The following is a 9670-nucleotide window of genomic DNA, read 5'->3' as shown; positions in this document are numbered from 1 at the left end:
GTTAAGGATTTTAGCGGTCTGGAGAAATTTTCGGATGTTGGTGTCGTAGTCCTGCTGGTCGTGGCCGCAGATGGTGACATTATCGAGATACGGGAATGTTGCCTGTAAACCGTACCAGTCAACCATTCGGTCCATTTCGCGCTGGAAGACCGAGACCCCGTTAGTGACAGCAAAGGGAACCCTTAAGACGTGATAGAGCCGCCCGTCTGCCTCGAAGGCAGTGTATTTGCGGTTACTAATGCGGAAGGGGAGCTGGTGGTAGGCGGACTTAAGATCCACTGTGGAGAAGACCTTATAATGCGCGATCCTGTTTACCAGGTCGGATATGTGGGGGAGGTGTTACGCGTCCAAAACCTGTTGATGGTCTGACTGTAGTCGATGACCATCCTATGCTTCTCCCCGGTCTTTACCATCATTACTTGAGCTCTCCAGGGGCTGTTACTGGCTTCAATGGCCCCTCCCCTCAGTAGCCTTTGGACCTCTGACCGAATAAAGATCCGGTCCTGGGCACTGTAGCGTCTTCTCCTGGTGGCGACGGGTTTGCAATCCGGGGTGAAGTTCGCAAACAGGGATGGCGGGTCGACCTTGAGGGTCGCGAGGCCGCAGACAGTAAGGGGTGGTATAGGACCGCCGAATTGGAAGGTCAGACTTTGAAGGTTACACTGGAAGTCTAAACCCAGGAGTGTAGCCGCGCAGAGGTGGGGAAGGTTGTAGAGATGGAAATTTTCGAACTCCCTTCCCTGGACTGTGAGGTTTGCTACACAAAACCCCTTTATCTTCACTGAGTGGGAACCGGAGGCCAGTGAGATTTTTTGATTAACAGGGTGGATGAGGAGGGAACAGCGCCTTTCCGTGTTGGGGTGTATGAAGCTCTCGGTGCTCCCAGAGTCAATTAGGCAGGACGTCTCGTGCTCGTTGATGAAAACGGTCGTCGTAGCGGTTGAGAGTGTTCGAGGTCGAGACTGATCCAGAGTCACCGAGGCCAATCGCAGTAGTTGGGAATTCTGTTCAGGCAGTGTGTGGTCGGCCGAGCTGGGGTCCTGGGGGTTCATCCAAGATGGCGTCTCCCATAGGTCGCACATGGCCGGGGGTGCACAAAATGGCAGCGCCCATCCCTCAAGCGTGGCGTCCGTGGAACAAGATGGCGGCGCCTGGGGTCCGCACGTGGCCCTGGGATATGGGGGTGGCGGCGACCGCTGGCCACACGGGGCCAGTGGAAAAGTTTGTGGTGGCGGTCCGGATACGCCGTTGGAGACCGCGGCTACCGCTCGGGACTGACATACCCCCACGAAATGGCCCTTTTTGCCGCATCCCTTGCAGGTGGATGCGTGGGCCGGGCAGCGCTGGCGGGGGTGCTTAGCCTGCCTGCAAAAGTAGTAGCGGGGCCCCTCGGGGTTGCCAGGCTTGCGGGTAAACGGGGGAAGTCTCGGGGTCGGCTGCTGCGGAGTTCCACGCTGCCCGGGGGCTGCCACGCGGTCGGGAACGTAGGCGCGGGCTTTCCTGGAGGCCACGTCCAGGGAGCCTGCAAGGGCCCGTGCCTCCCTGAGACACAGGGTGTCCTTCTCTAACAGGCGCTGGCGAATTTATGATGGAAGCATACCTGCCACGAAAGCGTCCCGGACTAAGAATTACGTGTGTTCGCTCGCCGAAACTTGCAGGCAGCCGCAGCTTCTTCCCAGCACCAGGAGTGCGTGGTAGAATTCCTCCAACGATTCCCCAGGGGTCTGCCGTCTTGTTGCAAGCAGGTGCCGGGCATAGACCTGGTTTACCGGGCGAATATAGTGTTCTTTTAGCAGCTCAATTGCTGCATCGAAGTCTTCCGCTTCCTCGATGAGGGTGTAAATCTCCGGGCTCACACTTGAGTGCAGGAAGTGCAGTTTCTGCTCTCCCGTGGGTGTGTTTTCGGCCGTCTCGAGATACCCTTTAAAACACGCCACCCAGTGCTTAAAGATTGCCGCTGAGTTTGTTGCGTGGGGGCTAAGTTGCAGACACTCCGTCTTGATTCGGAGCTCCATCCTTTCTTCTTAAAAATCTAGCTTAAATTGATGCACGATCAATGACCACTAAAGCGAGGTTGTAGTCCAACTGAAGGCTTTAATAAGCTAGATGTTTCCCCCAGCAGCTCAGGTACAGAATAAGTGCTGCTGGGGTGGCAGGGGTTCTTATACCCTGACTATCAGGGCGGAGCTATTATACACTCTTGCCAATAGCAAGCACACAGGTTCTACCAATGGTAATTTAGCCTCTCAGGTACCGTAATACCTATAATACCACAGCCCCCCTGCATCCCACCTCATAAGGGCAGGGCACCTCTGGCATGATCATCAGCATGGGAAAATGCCACCTGGGCACATTGGCACTGTCAGCCTGGCACCCTGGCAGTGTGAGGCTGGCACCATGGTGGCAAAGTGCCCAGGTACATTACCAGGGTGCCAGGCTGGTAGTGCCAAGGTGTCTGGGTGGCATCAACAGTGCCAGGGTGCCATCCTACCCAGAGGCAAATCACCCAGGGGCCTCTGATCACTTGGGAGACCCCTGCAAGTGCCCATTACCCATTTGTGGCTCCTGGCTGGATTCTTTTCAGCAAGGCCGATAGATCCCGTGGACTGGTTAGTTCTGCCATCAGCAGAGTTTAGTGAGCAGCTAAGTTTACTTAACTATGCAAGTCTGGGTCCCGCCTATCTCGTTAGATCTCACAAGGAGTAATGACCACCGGGAATCCTGGAAGACTCCTCTCGTGGGATTTACTGGACATAGCCCGTCCCAATTCCGCTGGACACGTCCGGTAGATTGGGCCCCTCATCTCTGATAGACCAGTACTGCTATATTGCTGAGTGTGTTTGCTGTATCTTATCCGGCCATCCCTAGATCACTTTTTGAGAGAGCATCTGTAACTCTTCTTTTCGTCTTTGCAGGCCTCGGGCAGGATTCTCCGTTTGGACGACTATCTTCTCCCATCAGATCTGAATCAGCTCTGGTATTCACTCGCACTGGGAGAGTACCCAGAGACGATTCAGTGTCCCTTGCCATGCAAATTTATACATGGCAGGAATCATGAGATTCTGTTGCAAATCCCATTATTGGGCTACCACTGAGCGGGCGGCACGATAGCGAGGCCCGGCAGCTTCCCCCCCTTCCCCCCCCTTCCCCCTCCCCACTGCCAATACACTTCCTACATTGCCCCACCACGGGATTTGCTGGGTCATCCCCTCCCCCCCCCCCACAGAATGTAAGCAGGAGAGTGACCCAACCCTCCCAAATGAAACCCCCATAATAGAGATCCACCCCACATCAGAGACACCCCCCCCCCCCCCCAATCAGTCACCCCTGCCTGGCAGCTAAAGAGCAGGCCAGACAGAAATAGTCAAAAATGGTGAGGTCTTTGGGATGGACTGTCTGAAATTGGGGGTCTCTGGTGGTGGGGTCTCTGTTGGGGTTCTCTGCTGGGGTCTCTGATATGGGGGTTTGATGGGGGGTCTTTGTTTGTGGAGGATCTGGTGGGTAGGTCTCTGGTGGGGGTCTTTGTTGAGGGGTGGTCCAGTGGGGGTGGTGTAGTGGAGGGTCTGGGTGGTGGGAATTACCTTAAATACCTACCTCCTTGGTCCATCGTGAGGTCAACTGCGCCAGGGGTACGCTGGGAAATACTTGTATTAATCCACATCTGCATGAATCCCGGCCCAGAAGGTCGGAGAGTCACGGATGTTGGGAGAATCCAGGACACGTTAATTGCATTCAAATGGGTCAATTTGACCTATTTGCATCCTCCCACTGGCGCGGGGCATGAACCTCGATGCTCGATGCCAGCTGGGGACTGGAGCATCGGAAACAGGCGCTGATCCCATTTTTCCCCGACGCTGGATGCTCCGCCGCATCAGGAACTCCTATACCGATGGCAGAGAATCCAGCCCCTATCTCCAGTTTGACTACTTATGTTCACTGGGTGATGGATCTTTATACTTAAACTTTTATCCTGTGTTTCCCCTGTGTTGATAACCAAGATAGGGTATCTGCCAGTACTATCTCTCTTCCTCGCTTGTATTTCAGACAAATCATAATTCTGAAGACTCAAGAGTAACTTCTGCAGTCTTTCTGGAGCTCCACACAGATTTTTCTTGTCGATCTATTCCATTGGGCAAACTCTCCACTATGAACTTTCTCCCATAGAGACGTGCATGGAATTTCTCACATCCATACACCACTGGAAACATCTCTGTTTCTATTTTGGAAGAGGATAATGATTCCTCATTATTGCTTGATTAGGATCTTTGGGACACAAACAAATTCTTCGCCATTTGGACACTCACTCAACTCAATGGAATTGACTCAATCTGTGACTCTAGCAATCACCTTCTTTTCTTCCATCTCTTTGGAGATCTCTTCAAAGTAAGTATTCCTCTTAGTATTATTGATATTTACATGTGGGATGAATCACTTGGTTCATTGCTGGATCAGTGATGTGACTGTCAAAATTTTCAAAACAATTCATCAAACACTCTGGACACATTTGCACCAGATCTTCCTTGCTCCTGATTGGAAGGCACTTTCCACTGGGTTTATTATCTTTAACCCTTAGCCTTCTTCACCTCAAGCTTTATTGAGATAGGCTGCAGCTCTTCATAACTACTCAACCATAGATTATCAGGACCATCTGTTTCAGTGGCGTAGAAGAGGGGGCGGGAGTCTGTGACCCCCCGGCAGGTCGGAGAATCGCCAGGGGGCGGCGTAAATCCCGCCCGGCAGCCCCGCGATAATTTACGGCCCCCCAAATATCCCGTTGTCGTGAATTGCGGCGCGCGCCTCGGAGAATGCCGAGGAATGGCGCGACGCAACGGGCCCCGGGGCCGCCCCAATTCCCCGGGCCGGATGGGCCGAAGTCCCGCCAACGTGAGCATGGGCGTAAATCAAAGCACCTATTTAACGACGTCAACCAGTCATGATGGTTGACGCCGACCAACGTGGAGATAGGGGTCGGCGTGGGGCGGCCGCCGGAGAAGTGACGGCACGGCCGCAGGTGGTGGACGTGGTCGCAGGAGCCGTTGGAGTGTGCCTGCTGGGTTAGGGAGGGGCTGGGGGGGAGGGCCTGGTGGGGTGGGGGGAGGGGGGCTTGGGGGGAGGGGCTGGGCGGGGTGAGTAGCTGGGGGGAGGGAGGGTTTGGGGGGAGGGTGGCAGGGGGGATGGGGGAACGGGGGGGGTGAGGGGGGACGGGGAGGGGGAGGGGGTGTGGAGAGGGAGGGGCTGGGGAGGAAGGGAGGGGCTTGGGGGGAGGGAGGGGTTGGGAGGGGGAGGGGCTGGGGGAGGGCCTTGGGGGGAGGGAGGGAGGTGTGGGGGGCTGTGGGGAGGGGCTAGGGGGAGGGGCGAGGGGAGGGAGGGTTTGGGGGAGTGTGGCAGGGGGGATGGGGGAACGGGGTGGTGAGGGGGGATGGGGAGGGGGAGGGGGTATGGAGAGGGAGGGTCTGGGGAGGAGGGCTGGGGAGGAAGGGAGGGGCTTGGGGGGAGGGGAGGGAAGGGCTTGGGGGGAGGGAGAGGTTGGGAGGGGGAGGGGCTGGGGAGAGGCTGGGGGAGGGGGGGGTGGGGGCTGTGGGAGGGGCTATTAGGGAGGGGCTAGGGGAGGGGAGGGGCTAGGGGAGGTGGGGGTCGGAGAGGGTGCGTGATGGAGAGTGTGAGTGATGGAGAGGGTGCGTGCCAGGGTGGAGGGGGCGGGTTGGGGAGGGGGGGTTGGGGAGGAGGAGGGGTTGGGGTGGATGCGTGCTGGGGAGGAGAGGGGGGATGGTTGGGGAGGGTGCGTGCCGGGGAGGAGAGGGGGTGTGTGGTTGGGGAGGGTGCGTGCCGGGGAGAAGAGGGGGGTGGTTGGGGGAGGGGAGGGGCTAGGGGAGGGGAGGGGCGATGGGGGTTGGAGAGGATGCGTGATGGAGAGGGTGCGTGATGGAGAGGGTGCGTGATGGAGAGGGTGCGTGCCGGGGACGAGTGGGGGGCGGTTGGATAGGAGGGGGGGGGTTGGGGAGCGTGCGTTCCAGGGAGGGGAGGGGGTGGTTGGGGACGGTGTGTGCCGGGGAAAAGAGGGGGGGGGGGGGTTGGGGAGGGTGTGTGCCGGGGCGGAGAGGGGGTGGGGGGTTGGGGAGGGTGCGTGCCGAGGAGTGGAGGGGGGGAGTTCTCGCCTGGCCATGTGCCAGCTGGCAACAGTCACGACCATGCAGCCCATGGCACCTTACTGCGGGGGGGGGGGAGTTGTATGGGCAATGGTGACATGGCATCTATCCCCCCCCCACCCACTACCCCCTGCAGGCCATTATGTTTGGTCATCACCCGCGTGTCGCAGGGAGGTAGGTGGCAGCTGCCCAGGCTGGAGGGCCGCCCGCATGACAGGATGAGGAGGAGGTGGTGGTGGTGCCACGACGACGGTGACGCCCGATGAGGCCCCATGTGTGCCGGCCCCGGTCGTCGTACCAGGACCTCACGGACTGAGTATGCTGGAGGAGACTCCGGATAAGCCGGGAAACCGTGGCACACATCTGCCACCTGATGGCACACCTGGCACCGCATGACACTGGGTGAGGACACCCTCTCCCCCTGGCCATCAAGGTTACGGTGGCCCTGAACCTCTATGCCACGGGGTCATTCCAGGCGCCGAGTGGGGACCTGTCCGGCATCTCGGAGGCATTGGTGCACCGGTGCATCCGTGCAGTGACAGGCGCCCTATATGCCATTGAGAACCACTACTTCCAGTTCCTTATGCACCGGGGCAGCCAGGATGCCCGGGCAGCGGGCTTCGCTGCGGCGGTCAGGGTGCCCATGGTCCAGGGGGCGATCGATGGGATGCACGTCGTCGTGCATCTCCTGCTGATAACAGGGCCGTGTTTCTAAATATGAAGGGGACCTATTCCATGAACATTCAGGTGGTCTGCGACCACAGCATGATGATCCTGCACGTCTGCGCCTGGTTCCCGGTCAGTGTACATGACTCATTCGCATTGGCGCAATCACCACCATGTTCGTGGGTCACCCCCCCCCCCCCCCCCCCCCCCCCCCCCCCCCCCCCCCCCCCGGCTGAGGGGCTGGTTGATGGGCGACGGGTTACCCGCTGCGGTCGTGGCTGATGACGCCTTTACGGAGGCCACAGACTGACGCGGAGAACCGCTACAATGATGCCCATGCAGCGACCAGGGGTGTGAAAGAGAGGTGCTTTGGGCTGCTAAAGATGCGTTTCAGGTGCCTAGACCGCTCTGGAGGGGCCCTCCAGTACCCGTCAGATAGGGTCGGCCACATCGTTGTGGTCTGCTGCGTCCTGCACAACATAGCCCAGCAGAGGGGCGATGTCCTGCAGGCAGAGGAGGGGGAAGGGGAGGAGCAGCAAGACGAGGCGCAGACCTTCCAGGTGAGGAAGATGGGGGCAATGGTTAGGCCAGACAGGCTGGACATGGACGGGAGGCTGCCCACCGTTACCGGCTGGGCCAGCGGGCACAGGACAGGCTGATAGCAGCCCGGTTCACGGACTAGGGGGGCGTAGGAATCGCCGAGTATGGGCACAGACTGCACACTACGGCACCAGCCTACCACCCTCACCCCACCCACCCAACACCAACCACCCACACCCCACCCGCATGCAACCCTTCATTGCACACACACCTGCGGCACAACAGGCCGGGCTCACACGGTCGCCGGTGGAAACGTGTCTATTGCAGGCCATGGAGGATGATGACAACCCGCCCTGCGATGAGCTCTGGGCTCTACATCGTTGAACAATGTCTGACCAATGGCCACAGTACCGCCCTCCACCCGAGCCATCCCTGCATGCGGCTGTGAAACTGCAGCGCAAGGTCCCGTCGTCTGCCGGGGGGATGGCAAGGGCGACTCGGGAGGAGGGGGGCACACTCACCTGAGGCCGACATTCTATCACCCCTCACACACCCACTGGTGCTCACCTCACACCACACCCCCGCATGCATCGGGCGACTCGGGAAGAGGGGGGCACACTCACCTGAGGCCGACGTTCTATCACCCCTCACACACCCACTGGCGCTCACCTCACACCACACCCCCGCACGCATCGGACAGAGCAAAAAGCCAGCTTCTGCAGGTGTGAAAGTGATTTTGATAACAAACAGTTCATACACGTGCCCTAGCCCCAGAATAAATCTGTGCCCTGCACCCGTGCCAACTTACTAAGTGTCTAAGTTTTTGGCCTTATGGGCTCTCTGTCTACGTCTAGGTGGTTCCCAAGACGGTACAGCAGAACTGGAGGTGGACTCCTGTGATTCCTGCCCTGTGACTAGGGACCCCTTTGGCGGCCGTTTCCTGGGGTGGTCGGGCCTAGATGGGCTAGGCTGCGGCTTGGGCGACTGGAATGGCAAGCTGTCAGCCTGTACTGCCCGTTGCCCACCTGATGCACCTGGGACGGAAGTGGAGGGACGAGGTGTCGCGCTGTTCCGGGACCTCCCCTATAGGGGGACCCGGAACGGGCCCCAGCACCTCCTCCTCCCTCAGGGTGCCCGATGGCCCCTGGGCCTCTACATGGGTCGGGGTTGCGAACGGACCGAGCATCCCACGCCCCCCACACCTGACACTGCCAGTCCTGGAGGCCCGCCCTGGTATCAACAAGGGTCTGCAAGTTTGCAGCCATGGAGCTCAGGGAGTTGGCCATCCCTGTCTGTGTCTGGGCGATGCCGGCCAGCACCTGGGCAATGGCACTGATGCCCTCAGCGATGGCCTGCAGAGACTGGGCCATTGCCTGTTGAGACTGGGCCACGGCGTTGAGCGCCTCTGTGATCTGCTGCTGGCTCTGGCTCAAGGCGGACTGTGAGAGGGCAGCCATGTCCTGGCCACAAAAGGCCCACACCTTGCATACTGCGACCCATGTCGGACACCGTCGCACCCATTGGCTCCACCGCAGACGCCACCCGTACGGTGTCAGCCTGGGTGGCACGCATGACCGGCAACACTACCTTCTCCTGCACACGGGTGGACTCCTCCACCTTCGTCTGCAGCTGCCGCAAGCCGGCCGTCACCTCCTTCGATCGTCCCTTGGTCCGTGACTGCATCGGGTCTATGGGTGGGTGTGGTAACTCCAGGAACCCGGGACCCATCTGGGCGGCAGATGGTTGCCTGCGCCGGGCTGCCCTCCGACCGCCCGGCCCCTCGGCTGCTCCTGCCTCCACCTGCTGTACCGGGACGGCTGTGTTGTGCACACCAGTTAGTGTCCCAGATGCCTCATCGCGAAAGTGCCCAACCAAGGTGAGTGTCTCTGCGATGGTGGAGGGTGTAGGAGATAGCAGTGGCGTAATGGCATGCTCCTCATCCGACCTGAAGTCGGGGGTCCCCTGGAGTGGTGATTCCTGTTCATCCGTCCCCTGTGTGTGGGTGTCGTGTGCGTCAGAGTCCTGGGCGTCGGTGTCCTGTGTGTTAGGTCCTGTGTGTTAGGGTCCAGTGCGTCGGTGTCCTGTGCGTCAGTGTCCTGTGTGTTAGGGTCCTGTGTGTCGGTGTCCTATGCGTCAGCATCCTGTGTGTTAGGGTCCTTTGTGTTAGGGTCCTTGTGTTAGGGTCCTGTGTGTTAGGGTCCTGTGTGTTAGGGTCCTGTGTGTCAGTGTCCTGTGCGTCAGTGTCCTGTGCGTCAGTGTCCTAGGTGTCAGTGTGCGTCAGTGACCTGGGTGTCAGTGTCCTGAGCATCAGTGTCCTG

The sequence above is a fragment of the Scyliorhinus torazame genome, chromosome 7, assembly GCF_047496885.1.
Source record: "Scyliorhinus torazame isolate Kashiwa2021f chromosome 7, sScyTor2.1, whole genome shotgun sequence".
Taxonomy (NCBI): Eukaryota; Metazoa; Chordata; class Chondrichthyes; order Carcharhiniformes; family Scyliorhinidae; genus Scyliorhinus; species Scyliorhinus torazame.
This window is presented reverse-complemented; position numbering follows the sequence as displayed.